General features: G+C 34.5%; 1 non-coding gene across 1 annotated transcript; it reads left to right on the top strand.

The window, feature by feature from the left end:
• Positions 1 to 24,262: 24,262 nt before the first annotated feature.
• On the top strand, positions 24,263 to 24,368 carry LOC112774267 (small nucleolar RNA R71). Its single transcript, XR_003188762.1, has one exon. It is a non-coding gene; the product is annotated as a small nucleolar RNA R71 (small nucleolar RNA).
• The last annotated feature ends 1,594 nt before the right edge of the window (positions 24,369 to 25,962 follow it).

The raw sequence follows: 25,962 nt of genomic DNA, 5'->3' as shown, positions 1-25,962 counted from the left end.
ATAACTCCTAGCCATGTTCCAGTCACCCAATAGAAGATGAGGGTTGACAAGGTTTTTCCCAAAAACGGCCAACAAGACATCGGCAACCCTCTTGTTTTCGGGAGACAACCCTTTGTATGTTACTTTGGTAAAAGCGTTGGCCCCTGCCCTAAAACTCCAGTACGTCGGTATGCGACGTTCCCCCTCTAGAGTCAACCAAAAGGGGTGCTGACCTTCGGCTGGGCGGACCTTGAAGTACTTATCCTTAAAACCATGGTAGGAATCTTCAAACACGCCAAAAATTCGTCGGCCTTGGGCCGACTGAAAAGACATATAGCCTTTCATAGCCTTCCCCTGTTTTGAGGGGTTTGTAAGAGTAAAAAGGAAAAGAAACACTTCTACGGAGACCGGCAGCTCCAGGTACTCACACACCATCTTGAAGCAGCGAATGGAAGCCCAGCTGTTCGGATGCAATTAGGACGGTGCTACGTCACAACGGTTGAGTAGCGCCATCTGAAAGGGGGAGAAGGAAAGGCGAACTCCCAAGCGAGTGAACATGGCCTTGTACAGCCACATCCAATCGGGGACCTGGGGAGAGTGCAGATTTAATTCATATATGCGCTCGTTATCGGCAGGGACAAAGGCTGCGTAGTTAGCTTCCTCGTCGGTTCCCCTGCAAAGGTAGTCGGCCCGTCAAAACTCGTCAAGTTCCTCCAGGGACATTTGGTTTGGGGTCTCCTTTACGTCTGACGTCACCCAGGCGTACCGGTCGTATGGAGCCGGTCTCACTTCCCTCACAACACGACGCCGATCCATACCTACAGTGGGGGCACCACTCAAAATCAGTCTATAAGCCCGGGAGGCCGGAAGTATTACCAGAAAGCTACGACACCACCAGAAAACTATAGATTGCCTATCCATCAGTCATAATCCTCGAAATAAGAAGACCGAAAAAACAAAATCCTAAAATGGTAACCCCCTACAGTACCTACCTAATGCTAAAACACAAGAGGATACGCAATTCACATCAATCAGTTCATACCAAACGCACATGCAAAGCGAAAAATAAACACCAATACTAAGAAAAAGGATAGGAAGCTTACCAGAATAGGAATGATGATGAAAAGGGATCGAAGAACTGATAAGAATCTGGACGAAGCAGGAGTTTGCGATGGGGGTTCTTACGAAAGAAATGAGGGAGCAATGAAAATGTAGTGAAACTAAAGCAAAACCAAATGGAAACTGTAAAGGAAACCAACTCTGAGAAGCGCAAAAGGCAGAGGTACAATGGTCTTTTCTCGCAGGGTTTTGAACTGCCATTAAGAGCATTAAATGCTCGGCGCGGTAAACGAGGCGACAAAGGACACACCCCTACAACGAACAGGTCTGTACACGCGTAGGAGGCGCGTCCTCACCACGAGGGACTAGCAAGACGACGACTGGGCAAAATGGAGAGAGGGAACGCACCATACACGACGCTTACGTCCGCATCTGGCGCGTTGGGGCACTGTTACGGCCCAGCCCAGCTGAGCAAGTCTACCGCCCGACCCGAAACGGACCGGCCTACACGGCCGGGTCGGCGTTTGCATTCCGCCCAAACCCAGGACCCGAACACGCGTCCTGACTAACAGCTGCTTGACAGCTGGGGGAAGCGAAACTTCTTGGAAGGAGGCCTCCCCTCGCGGGGTCCACCCACTGACAAGGTATATAAGGGGAGGGTCCTACCCCTCCCCAAGGTACGTCATCCCACTCCAACTCCTCGCATCACCTATACACTCTACTAACTTGGGCGTCGGAGTGTCATTGCAGGTGACAGTGACACCTCCCTCAATTCATCAAGAGCTCGGCAGATCGACAGCCAGCACTAACCGTTCCCAGAGTCCAGACCGAGGCAGAGATCCATCTTCATACTCAACCGACAATCCAAATCGTCCGGTAACCTAACTTACCGAACAATAAGATATAATATTCAGACGAAGTACTTTGACTCTTTTAATTTAAGTATGCAAATCGGAATAAACTATTTTTTTTTTTTTGATATTTTTTTAGTTTGGTTGGCAAAAAATTAATTTGTTATGAATTCAAGTTTTATTTAAAGATTTTTTGTTAAACAATGAGTTTAATGTTTACATAAAATAAAATTTAAATTTTTTATAATTATTTAAGTAAACTAGTAAACTAACTACTAAATTAACTTAAGTTGGTGGGACAATTTACTATTAAAACAGATCAAATCTGTTATAGGCATTAATTTAAGGACAAAATCATTCATTTAAGATAATCTAATAGGTTGTTCAGTTTGACAATAATCATGATGAATATATAACTAGATCTTACATTATATTTAACAATAGAAGAGTAAGAATAATTGAGAGATCTAATTCATCATATCTTAGCTTCTTAATTTTTAAACAGAAAATTTTAATATTTTTAGTTTTTAACATATATATTTTAAATTTTTATTTGTTTAAGTGTTAATAAAAAAAAACTAAATTAAGACTCTTAATAATTACTCAAATTAATATTTGCAAAAAAAAAAAAAATAAGTAATACTTAAAATCAAGTCCAAAAAAATTTACTCTAACACTTTATTTTAACAAATTTTAATTATTAAATTAATCTTTCATATTTTATTTAATTAATTTTATGCCAAATTTTTTGTTAAAAAAGTTAGATATATTAATTTCTATCATTATCTAGTAAAAAATGTAAAAAAATCAGAAAAAAACTTTAATTTTTTTAGATTAATCCTTTCACATAAGCAGTCTAATATGAAAATCAATTTGGTAGCTAAATTTATATAAAACAAATTATTTATATTATTTTAAGTATTACTGTGTCTTTCCATATATATAAGTTGGGAAGAGTTTCAAGTGTATCAAAAACACCGATATTTCAGTTGTTTTAACCATTAATTTGAATTAAAATATATATATATATAATATATATTAATTGAAATCAACGGTTAAAACAACTGGAATATCGATGTTCTCAATATACTTAAAAATTTTTCTATGAGTTGTATGTATAAGAGTTGACCAATTAAAGGAGTGAGGTGGAACCGTGGAACTGACCTGTCAATGCCGCTTTGAGAGTGGTGAGTTAGAACCTTGAGAGAATATTCTAGAATCTTCATTCGTATGCTGAAATTCTTTGCCGCCAGTGACAACACATGTTCCCACACTACCGTCACAAGCAAGATTGACGATCCAGCCAATAACCCTACTCCAGTTGCAGCATATTCTCGTGCTATCTCGCCACTGCTCACTAGTCCAGATACTTTCAAAATAAAATAAAACAATTATTGAAAAGAAACAAAAATTCAAAATAAAAAATAAAAATTTACGTACAGATTTTTACTTCAAGTTGTAGATGATTTGACAAGTTTTAGCAAAGAGAAAATAATATAAGCACCAACGCTACTATTTCAAACAAAAATAATAAGAGAAGTGGAGTTAATTATTTCAAATGAAGCAAGCGCTATATCAAGATTTGTGATTTGTTATGGTGTTAGTTATTTCAAACTTTTAATAGTAACATCAAGTTGCATTCTTTGTTCCGAGTAGGATTCTAGTTTTCCATATTGAATCATTACATTTCTTCATAATAAGTTAACACCGATTATTGGTGCAAAATATATAATTATGTACTAAACTAGCTATACACGTATTGTGCAAAGTCATCATCAGCATCATTAACAGATAACACAAAACTAGAAGTCTAGAAAATATATTCAAGTTTGAAAATATGCAAACAATAAAATTATGTGCTAAAACGATGCTTTTTTTTTATAGATGTCACAAGATAAATCATCATCTATATATCCTTTGACTATTGAATGAAAATATATAAAACGAATTAGTAGTTTTTTTAGTTAATATTTCAAAGCATAAGTTGAAGCATTTACATTATTCAATTAGTGTTATATTACTATCTAATACAAAATTTACAAGGATAATTAAGTGGTCAGTAAAATAATCCTTTTGTAGTTGAAAAATATTAATGAGGGCAACTTCAACATGTTTCAAATAATTTTGCAAGTTCAACTCACTTTACAAGTCTAATTAATTTAAAATTTAATTATTCTGTTATTTTTTATAATTTTACTAGATTTTCAATTTTTATAATATAAAAATTTATACAAAATAAAAATGTGTATAATCATATCCTTATTAGCTAGTTATTATTTTAAGAAAATGCAATAATTTTAAAATATTTATTTTTAGAATATTTCATAGTTCATCATATGTCAAATACAAAATATAAAAAAATATTGTGTATTTTTTAACAAAAAATAATTTGAGAAAATTTAATTGAACATTTTTATCTAATATAAAAATTAAATTATTGCAAATTCTTAAAATATGAGAATCTAACTGAAAAGTTAATAGAACTACTGTAAGGATAGAAGAATAATAAACCTTAATTTACTCTAATGAAAAAAAAAAAAAAAGATATAGTTATTAGTTTATTACCAAGAAGAATCAAGGACTCAGGGAGTGCAGCAAGGATATCAAAGGCACTAGCACCAAAGATACCAGGTCCAAGAATATTGAAGATTTATTCACCCCATTAGCCAAATAGGTTGAATTCAAATTTCTAAAAATAGGATATATAATACAAATAATTGAAGTCGTGCATGTAAAGGGATACTTGCCCCTTAGGTTATTACCGAAGAAGTTGGCTTGCTTTTAAAAAATTATTTATTTATTTATTTATTTATTTTGTAGTATCATTTCGTTTTATAGAGATAATTGAGCAATTTTGTTTCTGTTGGAAACAAAAAAAGAAAATAATTTGTAATCCTAAATCAATCAGACAAAATTTTATCAGTATAAAAAAAATTATTTTAGTACCAAATTTTTTCATATTTATTATTTTTTTTATCCTATAAAATAGTTTTAATTTGTCATAAAGAAAAATAATACGCACGATTTCGTTATGGAAAAGATATTATTTTCATGTCTGTTTATCCTCTCTTAATAATGATGTGTGTAACAATCTAATGACACCAGTCATTTTGGAAGAAGTTAAGGCAGTTGTCTTTAACATAAATTCCTATTAGCCTTCAAGTCCTGATAGTTTTTAAGTTTATTTATTTAAAGAATATTGAGAGACGATTGGATTTGATGTTTGGAATTTAATTTGCATGTTTTTTTGGGTAGTCCCTTTAACCCCAAGATGGTAGAAATTCTAATTGTTCTTATTCTTAAGGTAGAAGTACTATCTTCTATAAAGAATTTTAGGTCTATTAGTCTTTGTAATGTGGTGTATAAAATTATTACAAAGGTTCTTGTCAACAGACTTCCACTACAAGAAAAACACTGAGTATCATCGGATAATTTACCGTCAGATTTAGCGTCGCACATTAGCATCGGCTTTACCGATGAATTTATGGACGGTTTTCATGTGAAATTTGTTAGGTGTTACTAGTGGATTTTCATTTCTGATGGTAAATTCGTCGGTAATAGTTGGAGGAAAAATGAAAAAAATAGGCACAAAATGTAGCATGAAATTTACTGGCGAAAAAATCCACTGGTAAACCTATTTTAGTTGAACACTGCATTTTAACTAGTGACCGCAATGCGTTACCGTCGGATTTATCTAGTAACGAACACTAAAATTCAAAGGGCGAACTCTCTCCCCCTTTATTTCGAAATCTCATCTCCCTCTCCTTCTCTCTCTAACCTCTCTTCTCCCTCTCTCTCTAACCCTCTTCTCTCCCCGCCGCCGTCGGCCCCTCCTGTCGCCGCCTCCTCTTCCCCTCACCGAAACTAGCTCGTTCCTCCTCTCCCCTCCGTCAATTGTAACTCTCTCTTTCTCTCTCTCTCTTTCTCTCTCTCTCTCTTTGTTCATGTGTCGCCGTCGCCGTCCAGCACCGCCACTGCATCTCCCTCCCCTAAGTTCTTCTTCTTCTGTTCGCTCCTCAAGTTTCATGGTCACTTTTTTTTTGTTTAAGTTAATTTAGGATTTAGTTATATGTTAATTTAGGATTTGATTATTATATGCTAATTTAAGATTTAGGGTTAAGTTAATTTAGAATTTAGGATTTAGTTATATGTTAATTTAGGATTTAGGATTTGATTATCATATGCTAATTTAGGTTTTACGATGAAGTTAATTTAGGATTTAGGAATTAATTATACATTAATTTATGATTTAGGATTTGGTTATCATATGCTACTTTAGGATTTATGAGTAAGTTAAGCTTGATATCAATAATTAAGATGCACTTTTAAGTAAATTTATATGAACATAAATTGCTTTAAATTTAGCACTATGATTCCAAATAAAGATAGATATATGTATATGCTAAGTAAAAGTGTGTGTTATATGTACAACATTATATATATATATATATATATATATATATATATATATATATATATATATATATATATTATGAATTTAAGTATGAAAATAAAGTGAACTTAGAATAAAAAGATATATGGTAATGGTGGTATGAAGTTTCTTCACATGGCTTTCAAACAAAAAAATTAAATATAAAAAGTATGTACTTTCCTAAATGTTGAAGGATTTGTATAGTATATAAACTGATTAGTGTTAATAATATATTTTCTTTGTAGACATGACGACGGGTAGCAGAGATAGATCGAGTGGGTCTCGTGGTTATGGTAGAGGAAGAATTTTCACTGAATCTCCAGGGACTGCTCTGTCATCGCCCTCTACCTCGACTACTCTGTCGACCCCTGTGACGGCACAGGCGGGTCCAGCGGACCAGTAGTTCTCATGGTCCCGAACCCAAACTGCGTGCTTCCTTCTGCTATGCCCCCTACAGATCCAACGATAGAGTCTACGGTGGGTGATTCGTTTAACGCGTCCCAGCAAGATGCCCCTCTACCACCGACTGTCATACTAATGAGGATTTGGCCTGATAGCATGCAGGCGTGAATTATTACTATTTTAATATCTTTTATATGGATAAGGTTTATGTGTTTGTTAATCTTAAGTTTTTTTCATTGACAGGTTTACACTGAATAATGTATGTACACAGGAGATCTCTGAGATGATTAAGTCAATGTACGACCATCCATGGCTGAGTTACACGATGAATTAACTGTATTTGAACTATATTTTATTTCAACTAACTAATGTTGTTGAATCACTTTGTGCAGTTGAAATTTATATGGGATACGGAACATGATCTCATGATCAGGAAGATGTATGACCACCGGACAACTAAACGACTTCACCAGATGATTAGCGACGTTCGTCAGGGGCATGACCACCTAACAATTTGGATCCATCTATCTATCTAGAAAGAACTGGAGGCCCATTTTAGAACTGATAAGGGGTTCAAGCATCACCGTCTGACGAACGTCGCTAACAGAGATTCGCCGAGGTCGTCGAAGTATACAGTTGGGTTGGCGACCTTCATGAAGACGAAGAACAGGTTGGTAAGTTGTTTGCTAATGTTTGTTAATTATTACTTGAATTAGTTGTTTCTTGATTTATTTTATTGGTTGATTTCAATATGTGTAGTTTAAGTTGTTGGATCGTAAGGCGACACTAGCGGAGACCTTCAAGTATACCCATACGTTGAAGGCCAACAAGGAGAGATTTGTTGATGAGAAGTCTGCAGCTCATTATGTGAGTTTCAATTAATTCTAAGTTTGAGATTTATTCGGTTAAAAGTTAATTACCTGTAATCCTAATCACAACGTGTGTTACACAAGAAGACTACATTGCAGAGATTGGCGACCCATTAATCCCAGCTGCCTAGTGAGAACGACGACCCCAGCTCTGATACCTCAGTGGTAGATCCTGATAGGGTTTAGTGCGAGACCGCCTTTGAGACCCACAAGAATCACATTTTCAGGTTGGGGTTGTTCTTCGCCAATGGCCTCCGCGCCTCTGCATTGGCAACTTCATCTGCATCTACCTCTGCCACCAGCCCTACCGATCCCGAGGAAGTTGTCTACTTGAGGGAGGAGGTACAGACACTCACACAGGAGCTTCACCAACAAGCTCAGCAGTCTGAACAGAAGTACAACAAGCTTCTTACACGCATAGGAGACACTGCAGCCATAAACTCGCAAATAACGGAGAAGCTAGAGCGTTTGCGAGAGCAGATAGAGGTGTTCAACGCAGATGCATGCTGGAGGCAGTGGTGTTGCTAGTAGGGCACCGATATCAGCACCTACTCCGCTGTCTCAGCAGGGGGAAGACGATGACGGCGACGATTACCGAGATCTATAGGGTTTAAGAATTTAATTTATTTTATGTCTATTTCATTGTATTATTCTCCTGTGACATTTTATTATATTCAGACAATTGATATTTAATAAAATCATTAGTTGATTTCTGGTAATTTTGAATTTCTGTCCTAATTACGTTAATAAGAATTATAATTTGACTACTAATTGTGGCTTAATTGTAAAAAAGAAAAACTACCGTATAATTTACCGGCAGACAAATTTGACGGTAATTGGGCGACAAAACACGTAACATGGCGCCAAAGTTACCGTCAGTGTAATCCGACAGTAATCAGCAACTTAGTCTTGACAAATTCATTAAAAAACCGACGAAAAAACCGTCGATAATTAGTGTCGGACAAAATAATCTGCCGGTGAACAATTTTCCGGTGCTATTTATACCGTCAAATTCAATCTGACGATAAATTATTTACCGTCGAATTTATTTGATGAATCCGACAATAAATCCAACAGTACTCAACATTTTTCTTGTAGTGTTCGTCCTTTTCTTGTTGATATTGTTGGCCCACTTCAAGGTGGTTTTATCACAGGGAGAGGATCTCCAGATAATATCATCATTGTGCAAGAAGTCCTCCATTTCATGATGCATACTAAGTCAAATAAAGGTATTCTAGCTTTTAAAATATATTTTGAAAAGACTTATAATAGGGTGGATTGGAGATTCCATGAACAAAATCTTCAGTATTTTGGTTTTCCTGACTTTATTATTAGACTGATTATGAATTGTGTATCAGCATCTTCTTTGTCTATCCTTTGGAACGACAGTGAATTGGATAGTTTTCTTTCAAGGCATGTACTTAGACAAGGTGACCTAATGTCACCTTATCTTTTTGTTTTGTGTATAGAACATCTGGCCTATTATATCAATCACCAAGTGGATGAGGGTAGTTGGGAGCTAATTTTTGTGTCTAAAAGGGTCCTAGAATTTCTGACCTGATGTTTGCTAATGACTTATTACTTTTTTGCAAAGTTAGGAAGAAACAAGTGCAAATGGTAATGGAGGTTATGAATAAGTTTTGCAAGGCCTCAGGTATGAAAATTAACGTTGATAAATCTAAAGTGCTTTGCTCAAAGAATGTTTCTGCTAGAAAAAGAGATATCTTTACGGGAGTTCCTTCCATTAGGTTTGTTCAGGATTTGGGCAAGTATCTCAGAGTTAATCTCAATCATTCCTAGGCAACTTCAGCATCTTTTCATAACTTCTTCCATAAAATTAGTGAAAAATTAGCTAGTTGAAAAGGTAGAATGCTTAGCAGGGCAGGAATACTTTGTCTTATTAATTCGGAGTTACGTTTATTCCCTCGTAACACATGCATGTCTTCCTTTTTTCCAAGGCAATAACTAATAAAATTTCTTCCATGATGAGAAAATTTTTTTGAAAAGGCTAAGCAAACAACAAGGGATTAAATCTTACCAGCTAGAAGGTTTTGGTTGCTCCCAAAAAAATAATAGAGTGCTTGGCATAAGAGATCTATCCTGTGGTAACATCTCCTTGATGGAAAAATTACTATGACAATTTATTAAATAACTTGATAAAATTTGCTCAGAATGCTAATAACGAAGTATATCTCTTTTCACAGTGATCGTTGTAGTTTTAATTTCAGTAAGGGCTCCCATGTTTAGAAGTATTTGTGAAAAGTCTTTGGCTATTTGAAAGAGGAAATTAATTGGTGTATTGGGCGATTTGAACAAAATTCTTGTTTGATTCTTGGAAGAAGGAAGGGACCTTATCTGAAAAGATGATTATGTGTATATCTCTTACTCATGTCTTCTTATTTTAGATTTATGGTCTAATGGCAAGTGGACTTTTGATGGTATTTAGTCTCTTTTGAATCATAATTTAAAAGCTAACATCCTCTCTTATAATCTGGTAACTCAATTTGGCTTAGAGGTGGAATGGTTTTGGTCTGAAAAAACTTCTAATGTGGATAATGCTAGTAATGATTACTTGTGGTTGAGTAAAATAAAATTTGGTTGGCATGATCAGGGGAGTTGACTTGGCTATAGAATTAGTAGGTTCCTGAGAAGCATAAGTTGCTGGTTTGGCTCTATCTTAGGAATGCTCTTTCTACGATTGTGTTTAGGTACAAGAGAAATATAGCAAATTCTGATCTTTGCCTAGGTGACTTGCTATCCAAAAAACTGTCTTACATTGTATTAGAGATTGTGTGAATGTTAAGATTATTTGGCAAAATTTGCGCCTCAAGATATGTTTTCTTGGTTCTTGAAAAAATAGTAACGGGTCTTTGGTGGATTTGGCGAGTAACGACTAATGATATTTTCAATCCAAACAAACCTTGGTCATCGGATAAAGTTACAGGTTTGGCTCTAGTTTTAGAAAAGGAACTTAAGTCCTTTTTTTAGATGAACTGTGTTTCTTTGTCCTCTTCTATTAGTAATAGTTGGATATTACCTTCTCATAATACGTATAAGATTATTATGGTTTCAGTTTTTTGTGGTAGTGGAGACAAAATTGGTTTTGTCTGTGTGAGTAGAGATTGAAGTAGTACTTAGTAGTGAGGTTGCAAAGGAATTTTAACTAGTAATAGTATTTTTCACAGAGAATTATTTATCATTTAGAGAGGCTTTCTTCTTCTTGCTTGGGATGATGAACATATTGATGTTATATGTGAGACTGATTATATGGAGGTCAGGCATACACTGTTATTCAAAATAGAGAAGAGTTATAAAGTTCTGAACACTTCTTGATTCAAAAGATCCACAATATCATGCAGTGGAGTTGAAGGACAGATTTAAGACTGATTCAGAGAGAGACAAATAAGATGGCAGACATCATAGCGAAAAGGGAACTAACAACAAATCAGGACCTTGTTGAACTCATAGAACATTGGGAGGAATTCAAAGAATATTTGATTAGGGATACTACTACTGCTAAATTTTAGTTTGTTCTTTTTTCATATATTTCTTTTTGTCTTTCATTCTTCTTCTTAAGACACCAAAAAAGAAAAAGACTATTTTATTGTAAAAAGAGAATGAGTACATTAAAAAAAACATTCGTATTCTCTTTTGATTTTTTTTTATATATTTCTTAATATGTATTGCATTAAATTGAAGTAGGTTAATTCGATATACTATCTATATCCTATACAAGTTAATCGAATTAGGCTGATTAGATTTAAAGTCTCTATTCTAATAAATTGAATCGGCCTAATTCGATTTACTTGGATGCATACTAAATTAAATTGGGCTAATTCGATTTACATGTAAATGCTTAAATCGAGTTTGTCTTATTCGATTTATATAGATCTATTTAGGGTAGGGGTATAATCAATTCCTATTCAGGATATCTGTCTAAAATTGATTTCTAAAATTATATGAAGATAAAGTTGTAATTTTTTTGAAATTTTTCTCTTTTTAACTTTAACTAAAAGTAAGTCTCAGAAAACACATAAAAATTGTTTATTTTCTACTTTTGCATTCATTTAAAAGTATAAAAATATGACTCAAGAAATAAAATAAATACTTCTTATTTAAAAAGATATTTCTTTCGTTTTAGTAGAAAAAAACAAGAGAAAAACTCAAAATAGCCCCTGACAATTACCTCAAAAGACAACGAGGCCCTTGAAAAAAAAAAAATACCAACCCGGCCCCTGAGACAAAAAAAAAAATACCAACCCGACCCCTGAGATTTACTTTTATAGGACTGATTAGCCTCTGTGCCAAAAAAATTAATGTTGTTTTTTTTTTGCACAGGGGTTAATCAATCCTAAAAAAAAAAGATTAGGGACCGGGTTGGGTGTTTTTTTTTCTTGGGGGCCTCGTTGTTCTTTCGAGATAATTGTCAGGGGTCGAATGGGGTATTCACTCAAAAAACAATCATGCCTATATATTATCTTCCAATTCCACTCCGTGAAATTTCAAACATCAATCCTTCTTTTAATAAATTTGTTATGTTTTAATAATTTGCATTGGTCTCTTGGTTGTTTTTCATAGTTGTTAATATTGTGTACCAAACATGAATAAGTAAAATGTATGGCCTCCTCCACTCCTTAGATTCTATGGATTAGGCCATAGACTAATTATAGCTTTAAGTAAAAAAAATCTAATAAGTCATATAGTATTTACAATTGTACATGTTTATTATTTTTAAATTGAATCAAAAATTAAAAATTTCTTTTTTTTTCTCTTTTTCTTAGTGTCACTCTTTGAATTTTTGATAAAAAAAAAAGCAGAACAATTATTCACTTATTCTTCTCTTTTCGTTGTCCTCTGTGTTAGAAACAAGAGACTAAACTAGAGAAAGAATTTGTGTATTATTGAGTTGTGTGTTCAAGTTGTCTAGAATGATACAATATAAAAGGGTATTTATAGGTACTAAGAGAATCATAATAATAAAGACGTAATCTCCTATAATAAATATTCAGATATACTAATTGATCCTAATTATATTCTAACATCCTCCCTCAAACTTATTTAAAACAACGAAATAAAAAAAACTGCATAAACTGATAAAACGGGTGCAGACGGAACTGCCGGAAGAAAGCAAAGATGGAATTGCCACTTGTCTGAAGGAAGTGCAGATGGAACTGCCGCTAGTCTGAAGGAAGCGCAGACGGAACTGCCGTTTGTCTGAAGGAAGCGCAGACGAAACTTCCGCTTGTCTGAAAGAAGCGCAGAAGGAACTGCCGCATGTCTGAAGGAAGCGCAGACGGAACTGCCGCTATCTGAAGGAAGAGCAGACAGAACTGCCAGAAAGAAACACAGATGGAACTGCCACAAGAAAACACAGACGAAATGCAGATGGAACTGCCACGAGAGAACACAAATGGAACTCCCACGAGAGAACGCAGATGGAACTGCCACGAGAGAATGCAAATGGAACTGCCAGAAAGGAAGCAAAAACTATATGATTTCTTCATGAGAATAGGTAAGCAGCATATGACAATGGTGTTTGATCATTCGACTCAAAAAACACAAGACATAGAAAATAGGCTAGTCGGTGAGGTGAAAAAACATCAAAGGAGTGACAAAAGAGAAAGAAGAATGGCATAGAAAAAAAAATGCAAAAACTACGGTGATTTCACCACAAGGAAAATAACATATCTTCTTCAAGGAGGATTCCATATTTTTGTGAATACTGACACAACAATGTTTATACTGTAAAGGAACATATAGTATTTATCATTGAAAAATAAAGAGCAACGAGAGTTATAAAGGTTACACTATTATCATAAATTTTTATTAAAATATATCAATAAATATCAATATATATTAAAATCTAAAGTTTGTTATTTTTCTAAAAGTTTAATTGATAACTTTAGCCTTCACCCTTAAGTTTATGTATTTGTTTAGCTTATAATTTTATAATAATTTAAATTCTTTTAAAAAAATTGAAGATGATAAGTATACAATTATAATGTTAACCTAGCATATCTTTTCTTAATTTTTTCTCTCACTATTAATTATTTGTGATATTGATATTATTGATTTGTAAAAAATAAAATTAATTGAATTTTACTAAGTTGCATAATATTTATCTGTGTAAATTTTTAATTGTAAGATTTTAGTTAAATCATGGATAAGATAAAACTAATAGACACTTTTTTAAAAAAGACTAGGCAAAAGAATGAAGATGTTTCTAATATTGTTACGTCAAACACCAACTTCTTCAACACTTGAGGCATCAAACATCAATACTTTAGATGCTCAACAAGATAGTTCAAAGTCAAAGCGCCCACAACTATTCTAAACAAATAGACGTATGTTATCTGGTAAGAGATCTGGGAATCAAACCAATGATTTGGAAGCTTCATCCAAGTAAAAGAGACGAAATTCGTCCAACTTATATTAAAGCTAGACCGAATTAACCAATACTTGACGATATCCATTCTCGAAGGATACAAGTCATCGTCGTCGTTTTCAAGCTTCTTAGTTTGAAATTTCAATTATACTCTTCATGGTTAGAGTATTCTATTGAAAATAATATTAAATATTGGATATTGTTTACCATGATATCTATTAGCTAAGGAATCTTCAATCAATACAGGTTCAAATGCCTTCACTGAAAACGGCTTCAAGAATTGGAAGAAGGTAAATAGCGAAAATGATTGTTCTCTTTTAAATCACATTGGCAAAGGCCCTAATTCATTCCATCACAAGGCAACAAAATTTTGTGATGATTTGATAAAGCAATCACAACATGTTGATACACTTATGAAGTGGCAAATATCAGAGAAAGTTGAGAATAATTGATGTAGACTTGGAGCATCTATTGATTGTATTAGATAATTGACTTTTAAAGGTTGCACTTATAGGGACCATGATGAAAGTTTGAGTTCATATAATCGAGGTAACTTTATTAAATTGTTAAATTTTTTGGGGTCTTACAATAGTAGTGTTCAAAAGCTTATTTTGGAAAATGCTCCTAGATTTGCTAAATATACTTCAAACGATAAAAAAAATTCTACATGTTCTTGCTACAATGGTGAGAAATTCAATTACAAAAGATATTGGAGACGCCAAATTTTGTATTATTATTGATGAAAATCATAATAAATCTAAAAAAGAGAAAATGGCTATTGTTTTAAGATTTGTTGATACGGATGGTTTTGTTCGTGAACGCTTCTTTGACCTTGTACATGTTAGTGACACCAGTGTCTTGACTTTAAAAAAAATTAGTGTCTGTTCTTTCTATTTATAATCTCCAAATTGAAAACATTCAAGGTCAGGGGTATGATGGCGCTAGCAATATGAGAGGGGAATGGAATGGTTTACAAGCTTTATTTCTCAATGATTGCCGACAAGCATACTATTCCATTGTTTTGCTCATAGATTGCAGTTAGCACTGGTGGCTGCTTCAAGAGAAGTACTTTAAATTCATGAATTTTTCACACAATTAACTGCTATTGTCAATATTATTGGTGTATCTTGCAAACGACATAATCAATTACAAGAAGCTTAAGAAATTGAAAATGCAAAATTGATTGCTAATGATGAACTAGAAACAAGTCAAGGTGCAAATTATTAAGTGAGTACTTTGCAAAGAGCTGGACATACAAGATGGAGTTCTTACTTTCATTTTATTTGTAGATTAGAATGTTTACAGCTACTCATATCATTCTTAATAATATTATTGAGGATGGTACAACTTCTGCTAAAAGATGTGAGACTTATGGTGTCAACAAAGTGCTATCTTCGTTTGAATTTGTTTTTACATTACATTTGATGAAGAGAATTATCGGAATTACTAATATTTTGTGCCAAGCATTACAACAAAAATTCCAAGATATTTTAAATGCAATGCACGTTGTTTCCACATCAAAACTACTTCTTTAAAAATTGAGATATAACGGTTGGTGTAATTTAATTGAGACTATTAAAAAGTTTTGTGAGAAGTGTGAAATTGACATCCCTGCTATGAGTGCACAGTACACGGTTAGAAGAGGTCGATCTCGTCAACCAAAAATAATAGTTAAGCATCATTATCAAAAAGATGTGTTTTTGGCCGCAATTAACTCTCAAATATAAAGAATTCTTTTGAATGCTAATTGCAACATTATGCATTTGATATACCGAATCATTTAAAAGATGTCGGGACACTTTCAGAGTTATGTCAAAGATAGAAAAAACAGAAAAATTAAGAACTTAACATTAGGTTGATAGATTGATTCGCAATGTCTTGACACTTTTGGTATTTATAGCGACAACAGAAAGAGCTTTCTCGGTAATTAAAATTGTTAAAACAAGACTTCGGAGTAAAATGGCAGATGAATTTTCTATAGATAATTTAGTCATTTACATACATTGAGAAAGAAATTACAGCTACTTTTAGTACGGATTTAATAATAGATGACTTTGAATCAAGGAAAAAACGTCGAGCCTAACTGTCTATGTAAATTGCAAATTTTAATTCATTTCAAATCTAGTAATATTTTTATTGATTTTTCCACTGTATAAGTTATAGTTGTGATTTAAATTATTTAAATGAAGCATAGATACATTTTGTTAATATTTTTTTTATAATTTTGCAAGAAACGTATAAAAAGAAATTGAATAATATTTGTAGATTTTAAATACAACAATCTATCTTTACAATATTTGAGGTTAGTTTTGAGATATTTGAGTTTAATTATTTTGATATACGATATGTTCCATTATCTTGTAAGGAGTAAGTTTAAGTCTTAATTATTATTTTAAATTAATTTTTTTATATATTTTTAATTATTTTTTATTAAAATAAAAAACTCAAAAAAAACCTGGCTCCCGGGCTAAATATACCTAGCTTCGCCCTTGGTTATACTAATCTTCACTACAAGAAAAATGTTGAGAATCGTCGGAGTTACCGTCAGTTTAGTGACATCTATTATCGGTGGATTTAGCGACGGATTTTTCGTAGTATACAAGGCAACTTGGATTTTCCAAAATGTTTACTATAAGATTTTATATTCCTACAATAAATCCGGCGGTGATTAGTGGTGCAAAATATTGTTTTATGGGCACCAAATTTATCGACGATTTTACCGTCAGATTTTGCCGACGATAAATAGCTTAAGTGAAACGCTGTGTTTGACCAATTTACCATCGGAGTAATCAGACGGTAAATCCGAGGTAACCTTGTTTAAAATTCAAATGCGAACCCTTTCTCCTTCACTTGTTCGAGTTCACTCTCTCTCTTCTCTCTTTCTCTCCTTTCGTGTTATCTCGTCGGCAGAGGTGCTGCTGGCATCGCCGTCACCTGCCAGAGACTCTGGTGCCACCGCCGCTAGTCGGTCTCGCTGCTGGAGCTGTCGGTCACCGATGGGAAGATTGGAAACACCGCCGATGTTCTTAGTGGCCATTGGTGTTGGTGTCGCCGTCACTACTAGTACCACCACAATTTCAGCATCCTGCAGCCACTAAGAAAGGTAATTTGGCATAGTTTATTAATTTCATTAAGATTTTTATGTGAGTTTAGAATTTTTTGTTAAATGCTTTATGAAATTATTGATTACATTAGTGTAATGAAGTTTGTAAATAGGATTTGGTCTAGTATTTTTATTGTTTTTCAGATTTTTTTTGTGATTTTAGAATTTTGTTAGGTATTTTATCAAATTATTGATTAAATTACGGTAACAAAGTTAGTGGTTTGGGTTTGATTTGTAGTTTTAGTTTTTTCAGGTTTTTTTGTGAGTCGAGGATTTTGTTTAGAAATTTTATTATAAAAAAATTTATTAAAATAAGGTAATGAAGTTTGTGATTAGAATTTTTTATGTTAATTTAACGTAAATAGAAATTATAATTAAGTTATTAATGTAGGTTAAGTAGGGTGAGATTAAGAGTGTTCGACATTATTGGTGGATGACTTTGTGAAGTTTGTTGACTTAATTAGTTTCACCTTGTGAGTTTAATAAGTTTTCTTTTTTATTAGCTAGGACAGTGGTATTTCTCTGATATTAATTGGATTTTGCTTCTTCCATATTCTGTGCATCCATGTTTCAGGTAGGTTTTCTATCTCTAACTATAATCAATTATTTAAGTTTTATGTTAGACTTACTTTTCCTAGGATAGCGTTTTAGGATGGAAGTGGGAGAAATTCGCGTAGAGGCGCCTTCTCGAAATCCTTATTTGTTAGAAAATTGTGGAGTTACAAGGGGTTGCGCACAAGAATGGTTAGGATTTGATATGTTTTTGAATTTGTGTTTATTCTAATATATGCTTGCAGTTATTTTTACTGTGAAAATTGTTATATTTATTTGATGGATGTCTCTGAATTAAGGAAAAGTTCTATCAAAATTTCGTGTGATTTATTTTAAAACTTGTTTGGTTTGAAGAAGACTCTAATTGTAGGGTATGTGGTGCAGAATTTAAAACCACAAACTAACCGGCAAGTGCACCAGATCGTACCAAGTAGTACCTCAGGTGAATGAGGGTCGATCCCACGAGGATTGATGGATCAAGTAACAATGGTTAAGTGATTTACTTAGTTAGACAAGCAGAAAATGGTGTTTGAGAGTTCAATTGCATTAACAGTAAATTCAGAATATTAGAAAGCAAGCAGTAATGGAGTTGTGAATAATATATGGAGAAACAGTTAAGGCTTCAGAGATATCTATTTTCCGGATTGACTTTTCTTACTAACTATTTTAATCATGCAAGATTTAACTTATGACAAACTATATATGACTAAGCCCTAATTCTTTAGACCTTCTTAGTCTACTCTAACTTTCATCAACCGCCAATTCCTTGGTCACTTAATTCCAATTAGAAAGTGAAGTTCAATTCTAGTTATATGCCACAGAAATCCTAATTACCCAAATATAAGAGGATTATATGTCACGTATCCCATTAAATCCCGATAATTAGAAATTTAGGAGAATATGTTTTCAAGCTGTTGTTCAAGTAAAGAGCTTTTCCAAGTTATACAAGAACTCAATTAAAAAGAGGGTCATACTTCCGTTCCACCCAATTTCATAAAATAAAGAACGAAAACAATTCTTGAATTATATGAATCAATACATGAATTAAAATAGAAAAATAATAGAATCAATCCATACAATAGACAGAGCTCCTAACCTTAACAGTGGAGATTTAGTTGCTCATAGTTCAGAGTGGAAACTAGGATTCTCTTAAACTGTAAATTTAGATTGAGGTGGAATAATCCCCGAAGAGAAGTTTCTTTTTTCCTTTTATATCTAATCCTAGTTAATTTAAATTATAATTTTTAAAAACTAAATAGTATCTTTTCCTATTTTTTAAAAATAAAAATTAAAGTTTAAATCAGCATTAATTAAATCTTTGAACAGCCTCAACTTGGACGCTGGGACCACTTGAATTGGAAGATCATGCGCCTAACTTGAGTTATCATGCGCCTTACTTGATCATGGCCACATGGATTGGAGTTTGAGTGAGTGAGGTTGCGCCTAACTCAAGGGTTCCTGCGCCTTACTTGGAGTCTAGCTAATTGATGCGTGTTGTTGAGGTGTCTTACGCCTAACTTGAGAAATCTCAAGTTAGGCGCAGCCTTGGCCGAATTGGTGGGAGAGAAGTGTGGACTATTATATATCATTGGAAATCTCTGGAAGTTAGCTTTCCAACGCCACTGGAATCACGTCCATTGGACCTCTGTAGCTCGAGTTATTCAGGTTTAAGTGCAGAGAGGTCAGGGTTGACAGCATCATTCGCCTTCTTCTCTTTTTCTGCGGAAACTCCATCAAATCCATCCAAATGCTACCTAAAATAAACAAAATTGCACACGACTCAAAGTAACATCCATAGTGGCTAAAATATAATTAATTCTTGATTAAACTCAACAAATTAAATACAAATTCACTAGGAAAAGATAGGAAAGATGCTCACGCATCACAACACCAAACTTGAATTGTTATTTGTCCTCAAGCAACCAAACTAATATAGGCTTAGGATGTGAATTTGCATGAGAATGAGAGTTCGATTAAGCTCATGTCTCTTCTTATAGTGGAGTTTACAACTGCAATCCTGAATAGTTCTGGCATCCCATTCTCCTTTGAATTAGAAGGATGTCATTGTCATTCGGAATTAGAATCCGGATAATATTATGAAGAGTAAAATATTGTTTTTGTCCCTAACGTTTGGGGTAAATCCTATTTGTGTCCCTAATGTTTAAATCGTCCTATTTGTATCCCTAACGTTTGTAAAAGTGATTCAATGTTATCCTGCCGTCAATTACACATCATGAGCGCTTTAGTTTGAGTTTTAAAAATCTCTTCTTGAAGTTAGAATACAAATGTCTGGGATAGAATCGATGATCTACTCCGAAAAATAGTTCATCAAATGTTAAAACTAATTCCTATAACATTTACATAATTCACTTTTCTAGGGACATAATTTAATCTAAACACAAATAGTGGGTATAATATTAACATCGACCACATCCAAGTGAGAATAATTGAAAAATATAATATGATTTGTTAGTATAATTGATAGTATGATAACATTGAATCACTTTTATAAACGTTAAGGATAGAAATAGGACGATTTAAACGTTAGGGACACAAATAGGACTTACCCCAAATGTTGGGGACAAAAACGATACTTTACTCTATTATGAATTCTCTAATCTTTTGTACTTCAATTTAATCCTTGAACGCAGCAAATTTCCTTTGATTCTCTTTTCTTTGGTGCTTTGTACCTTGAGCCTAGTCATGACTTTAAATGTTTTGTCTCAAGCTTCACTTGACACAAAAACACCACAAGCACTTAACTGGGGAACTCTCTTTAAGTTCTGATTTTCCTTTCAGTTACTCCCAGATAGTGGTACTCAAAACCTTTGGCATACTTTGTTAAATGCATTTGATCTCGACTCTTAGTGTTCTGTCTCAAGGATTACTTGACACAACCACACCACAAGCATGTGACCAGGGAAATAACTCTTTGAGCTTTTAATCATGTCTAACCTCCCTAGTCATTGATGCTCAGAGCCTTGGACCTTGCTTTTATTTTTCGTTTGCTATTTCTTCTACTTCAAGGATTAAACTTTCACTTATTGCAGAGAATTCATAATAGTTCTCTAAATTCCTGTTCTTTGTACAGCAACATTCTTTGATTCAAATTTAAATATGCACTGTTCATGTCATGCATTCAAAATCACAGAAAATACCACCACAATTAAGTAAATAAGACTATTCTTTATTATAAACTCTATTTCTCATACAATACATCTTTTTCTTCTTTTTCTTTTGAATTCAAATTCAGCGAGCAATACATGAGACACTTTTCAGTATTAAGAGTAAATAACAGAAAAAAATAGCAAAATAAACTGGAACCTAGGAATTGAAATAACAAAGGATCATGCAAAAACCAAGTAAAACAGCAGAAAATAGGAATATAACATAATAAGAATGAGAGGAAATATAGAATGAAAGGAACTCAACCACCTCAGTTATCCTAGTGGCCGTCTCATTCTTCAAGCTGTGCTCCTCCGTGAAGATTATTCGCCTCCCTTTGGTGCCATTAAAGTAAACAAAAAAGCCACAAGTGAAGCGACAACACCAAACTTAAAAGTTTGCTTGTCCTCAAGTAAAGAAAAACTGAAAATAGGAAGGGACATAAAAAGACATACGGAGAAGTAAAAACAAATATTAGTGCAAAAGAAGAATAAAATGATAAAAGGATAAGAGAGATTAATATAATTAAAAAATATATATATTCTTTTTTTTGTATTGTATTAATTTTTATTTTTAGGTTTTTTATTTTATTTTATGTTTTTTTCTATATATAGGTATTTATTTATTGATTTATTTATTTATATATATAAGGGGGGAGGGGGACGGATTATATAGGTATATAAATATATAGTATGGGAGGGGGATAATATATATATATATATATATAATGGAGTGGGGGTTAATGTATGTATAAGGAATTTTGGGGGGGGGGGTGTGGGGTTTTCCAGGTGTAGAAGGAATGGGGTGGGGTCATAGTTTTGGAATTATTTGGGAGGGGGGATAATTGGTGCGCCTAACTTGTGTATTTGTGTGCCTAACTTGATGGCTTATTCCACACATACAGCGCCTAACTTGATGTAATGGTGCGCCTAACTTGAGGACTCCCCAGTGTGCTAGCTGCCTCGGCGCCTAACTTGCTTCTCCCTACGCCTGACTTGTGTTGGGTCTTCACACCTTGCGCCTAATTTGAAATTCTCAAGTTAGGCGCAGACTAGGCAGACAACAATATTCGTTGTACGCTTCATTGTGGCGCCTAACTTGAGAAACTTCAAGTTAGGCGCCAACCATCCCGAGAAGAATGCTTCTTTGCACGTCGCATGTGGCACCTAACTTGAGATTTTCAAGTTAGGCGTTACCTCATCCGACTCAATATATTCTCGGGTGTCCGAAACGCTGTATTCAGGAACCTGTTTCTGTTTTAATAACTCTGCATGATCTAAACACACGTAAAACAAAGAAAAAACAGTAAAAACTCAACTAAAACTAAATAAATAACAAAATTAAACCAACAGAAATCAACTAAAGGATACGAAAACATCAGGTTGCCTCCCGACAAGCGCTTCTTTACCGTCACTAGCTTGACGGTTAGCTCCTCTAGGGAGGAGGATCATAGGGGCTTAGCTCTTCTCCCCTCACTGTGAATCTTCTCCCTGTGTCCTCATAAAGTAGCTCAATATGCTCCAGAGAGAGGATTCTATTTACTGTATAAGTGAACACTGGATTGTTAGTCAACACCACCTTCATTCCTGGGGAGAAGTCTTCAGTGGGAATCTTTTTGTTTCTCCATCCCCTGGGTACTTTCTTCTTTTTGGGAACCTCCGCCTTGGTGGATGATGCATTCCCGACACCAAACTTAGGTTTGATATCAGGAGGAATTTTATTGGTTGTCACCAAAGGAGGTTTGAGTTGCAATTTCTGTTGTGTATTATCATCAGGGAGTTCTTGAAGATTTGGATCAATAAGCTCAGTTTGCATGCACCTCTCTTCTTCACCTGCTGAATGTATATCTTTGAAGACATGAAAGACTAGTTACTCATTATGCACTCTAAGCACTAATTCACCTTCTTTCACATCAATCAGAGCTCTTCCAGTGGCTAAGAATGGTCTTCCTAGAATTACAGAGGCATTCTCATCCTCCCCGTGTCAAGAATCACAAAATCTGCTGTGAGGAAGAACTTACCCACTTTGACCAAGATATTTTCCACTAATCCATATGCAGGCTTTATAGACTTGTCTGCCATCTGTAATGCTATCCTTGTGGGTTGTGCCTCTTGGATTTGCAACTTCTTCATCACAGACAAGGGCATTAAATTGATGCTTACTCCCAGATCACATAGTGCTTTCTCAAAGGTTGTGCTCCCAATGGTGCATGGAATTTGAAAGCTCCCTGGATCTGGCATCTTCCTTGGCAAGTTATTCTGAATAATGGCACTACATTCCTTAGTCAGGACCACTATCTCATCTCCCTTTAAAGGCTTCTTCTTTGACAACAACTCCTTCATGAATTTGACATAGAAAGGTATTTGTTCCAAAACCTCAACAAAAGGAATATTGATTTGCAACTTTCTGAAGACTTCCAAGAACTTTGAAAACTGCTTGTCCTTGATCTCCTTTTGAAGTCTTTGCGGATATGGCATTTTAGGCTTGTACTCAGGAGCCTTTGGCAATGTAGGATAAGTGTCAAGAGAGTCTAGGAATGGGTTGTCTGCACGCTTTGGAGGGACATGCTCTACTTCTTCCTTCTTCTCTTCTGGAGCTTCTTTTTCAACTGGCTCCTCATTAACTTGTGCTTCCATACTTGCCACTTGTCCACTTATCAAGGTGATAGCCTTGCATTCCTCTCTTGGATTTGGAATGGTGTTACCAGGAAGGCTATTAGTGGTCCTCTGATCAATTTCATTAACTTTTGTGGCTAATTGACCCATCTGAATCTCCAAATTCTTGATTAATGCTCTGGTTTCCTGTCTAAAACTTGCCAGTATTGCTTCCAAATCATTGTTCTGCTGGGGCTGAGAAGTTGCTTGCTGAGATGACTGAAACTGGTGGTTATTGTGATTGTTCTATTGGAAGCCACCCTTAGAATTATTGTTGAAATTCTGAGGTCTCTGAGGTTGGTCCCTCCACCCAAAATTTAGGTGATTTCTCCACCCCTGATTGTATGTCTTAGAATATGGATCATTATTAGGATTGCTAGGACCACTCCCCATGTAATTGACCTGTTCAGAAAAGGATTGAGCATAATCATAATTATCATTTTGCACAAAATTACCTGTCATGTCATAGGAGACCTCTTGAGGTGAATTTTGGGTGTTGATAGCTGAGACTTGTATGCCACCCATCTGTTGAGTAAGTAGATTTATTTGCTGAGACATAAGCTTGTTCTGAGCAAGAATAGCATTAAGAGCTTCTACTTCCGTAACACTCTTCTTCTGAGGAGTCTCAGAGTTCACAGGATTCCTGTTAGATGAGTATAAATACTGGTTGCTAAAAACCAATTCAATAAGCTCAATAGTCTCCTCCGGTGTCTTCTTCTTGTGCAATGAACAACCTGCAGAATTATCTAAGCACATCTTGGACATTTCACCCAAGCCTTCATAAAAGATATCTAGTTGGGTCCATTTGGAGAACATGTCCGGAGGGCATTGCCTTGTCAGTTGCTTGTATCTCTCCTAAGCTTCATAAAGAGTTTCACCATCCTTCTGCCTAAAAGTCTGAACTTCCACCCTAAGCTTAGTCATCTTCTTTGGTAGGAAAAATTTAGTAAGAAACCCAGCAACAACCTTGTCCCAAGTATCCAAACTCTCCTTGGGTTAGGAATCTAGCCATAGCTTTGCTCTATCCCTCAGAGCAAACAGGAAAAGCATGAGTTTGTACACCTCAAGGTTCACTCCATTTGTCTTCACAGTATCACAAATTTGCAGAAAATTAGAAATAAATTGATTTGGGTCTTCTTGGGGAAGACCATGATACTGGCAGTTTTGTTGCACCAGGGTGACCAATTGTGGCTTCAACTCAAAGTTGTTTGCAGCTATAGGAGGCACCACAATGCTTTTTCCATAAAGATCTGCAGTAGGAGCAGAGTAAGAGCCAATCACTCTCGTGGGTTGCTCATTCCCATTCGGATTTTCCATATTGGCATTAGCAGCATTATTATGATCCATAGTGGATTCTGCAGCCTTGTAAAGTCTTGCTTGTTGCAAACGCCGCCTGAAAGTCCTTTCAGGTTCAGGATCAAAGTCTAAGAGAAGTTCCTTGTCTCTGTTCCTGCACATAAATAGACAGAAGACAAGAAAAGATGGAACTCTCTGCGTCAGAGTGCAGAGAATTCCCAGTGAGGTAACCTGTGTAAAGAGATAAAATAAAAAATACTAAATAAAATAAACACTAAAATTCAAAAATTACTATTAAAATTAAGACAAAAAATTTCAAAATTATTAGGCAAATTAAATAAGAAAAATTAAAATAAGACTAACTAGGGAACACCAAACTTAATTTCAGAAATTAAGAAAAATATTAGTGCTATTTATTTATTTATTTATTTTTTTCGAAAATACTAAAGCAAAATTTAAATAAAATTAAAACTAAAGCGCCTAATCTAAGCAATCAAACAACTAATAGTTGTTAATCACTATCAATCTCCGGCAACAGCGCCAAAAACTTGGTGCGGAATTTAAAATCACAAACTAACCGGCAAGTGCACTGGGTCGTACCAAGTAGTACCTCAGGTGAATGAGGGTCGATCCCACGAGGATTGATAGATCAAGCAACAATGGTTAAGTGATTTACTTAGTTAGACAAGCAGAAAATGGTGTTTGAGAGTTCAATTGCATCAACAGTAAATTCAGTATATTAGAAAGCAAGCAGTAATGGAGTTGTGAATAATATATAGAGAAACAGTTAAGGTTTCAGAGATATCTATTTTCCAGATTGACTTTTCTTACTAACTATTTTAATCATGCAAGATTTAACTCATGACAAACTATATATGACTAAGCCCTAATTCCTTAGACCTTCTTAGTCTACTCTAACTTTCATCAACTGCCAATTCCTTGGTCACTTAATTCCAATTAGAGGGTGAAGTTCAATTCTAGTTATATGCCACAGAAATCCTAATTACCCAAATATAAGAGGATTATATGTAACGTATCCCGTTAAATCTATGTTTTCAAGCTGTTGTTCAAGTAAAGAGCTTTTCCAAGTTATACAAGAACTCAATTAGAAAGAGGGTCATACTTCCGTTCCACCCAATTTTATAAAATAAAGAACGAAAATAATTCTTGAATTATATGAATAAATACATGAATTAAAATAGAAAAATAATAGAA

This window comes from Arachis hypogaea, chromosome 18, assembly GCF_003086295.3.
Source record: "Arachis hypogaea cultivar Tifrunner chromosome 18, arahy.Tifrunner.gnm2.J5K5, whole genome shotgun sequence".
NCBI classification, from domain to species: domain Eukaryota; kingdom Viridiplantae; phylum Streptophyta; class Magnoliopsida; order Fabales; family Fabaceae; genus Arachis; species Arachis hypogaea.
Note: the sequence above shows the minus strand (reverse complement) of the source record. Positions and strands in the feature narration are given on the sequence as shown.